At 49.4% G+C, this 1,499-nt stretch overlaps 1 non-coding gene across 1 annotated transcript; it reads left to right on the forward strand.

Moving 5' to 3' along the window:
• The first annotated feature begins 202 nt into the window (after positions 1-202).
• trnav-uac (transfer RNA valine (anticodon UAC)) lies at positions 203-286 on the forward strand. The gene has a single exon. It is a non-coding gene; the product is annotated as a tRNA-Val (tRNA).
• The last annotated feature ends 1,213 nt before the right edge of the window (positions 287-1,499 follow it).

Consider the following 1,499-nt stretch of genomic DNA (forward strand, 5'->3'; position numbering starts at 1 on the left):
TGAACGGTCAGCTCAATGCGTTACTTGTCCAGCTGCTGTGCTTTTGCAGTTGAGCTATTCACCGTCTGTAGTTTTAGAAAATGTCTTTATCCTCTCACATTTTCAGATTATGCTGACGCATAGTCTGCTCTGCGCTGAAAACTAAACTTAGTCAGCAAGGGATTTGTCGCATTTTCAAGCACTGCGCGGGTAGGCTTCTATCAGCAGGGTGGCTGAGTGGTTAAGGCATTGGACTTACAAATCCAATGAACGTGTGTCTGCGTGGGTTCGAATCCCACTCCTGGTAAATGCTCAGGCAGCGAGGTTGAAAGTAAATGCTAAAGCTATTTTTGGTATGAAAACGCTTATGATCTCTGCAAAGGATGGTGCCATATTTATAATTCACCCTTCAAGACAGCGTTTCTTCATTTCCAATTGGTGAGCTGAACACAGGAACCGGAGGAGGCCATTCAGCCCCTTGAGCCTGTTCACCATTCACTGAATTCCTGTCTGAGCTGTGTCTTAACTCCATCCAGCTGCTTTGGCTCCAGATCATTTTAACGCATGTGTAGCATAAACGTACCGATCTCAGATTTACATTATTAGTTGAGCTGGATGTGGTAAACCACTGTTTGTATTCCACTGTGTACATGCCTGGACATGCCTCGGCTGACTCCTCCCACAAGTCCTAGCATAAAGGTGACTGCTCCCCAGCCCTTTGTATTTCTGGACCGGTCGACCACTCGAGGCAGACCTTCATTCTTTTGTTAATAAAAGCCTTTAGTTACTCTCTTAACTCTCAGTCTTTTATGAGCAATTGATAGCGCATCAATTTTATTAACAACATTTTTATAATGGAGAAGATCCTCACACCAGCATGCCTGGACTTAGATCATCGGGAGGCGGACTCATCCACCAAGTTTACTCACTGGCTTAAGTGTTTCGAAAAATTCCTGACCGCCTCCGCAGCAATCAAATCGGACGAGGACAAACTGGATGTCCTGACCTCCAAAGTGAACCACCGAGTGTACTCGGTCATCCAAGACGTGACCTCGTACGCGGATGCTATCGAGCTCCTCAAGGACCAGTACACGTGCCCAGTGAATGAAGTGTACGCCAGGCACCTTCTGGGGAGTCGTAAACAACAACCTGGGGAATCGACCGTGGAATACCTTCAGGCACTGTCTGTGCTTGGCCAGCCCTGTGGTTGTAAGGATGTAAAGGCCGCCATGTACACAGAGGAACTTATCCGGGATGCTTTTGTAGCGGGCCACAGATCCAATTACACCCGACAGCGACTGTTGGAGCAGAGTGACCTCGACCTCAACTAGGCCTCTGAATTCGCACTATCATTGGATGCAGCCTACCGGGGCATGGATGCCTACTCCTCTGCACCGTGGACGCCGCGGGGAATGACAGCCTGGGACATGGTAGGACCGCCTCATAGCGCCGTGCCACCCCAGCCACACCCCAGCAATGGCCCAACTACCGCAGCAGTGTCCCAAGGCCAGACAGCAGTG

The sequence above is a fragment of the Somniosus microcephalus genome, unplaced genomic scaffold, assembly GCF_052327205.1.
Source record: "Somniosus microcephalus isolate GS21.2 unplaced genomic scaffold, FLI_Smic_1.0 unresolved_chr1, whole genome shotgun sequence".
Taxonomy (NCBI): domain Eukaryota; kingdom Metazoa; phylum Chordata; class Chondrichthyes; order Squaliformes; family Somniosidae; genus Somniosus; species Somniosus microcephalus.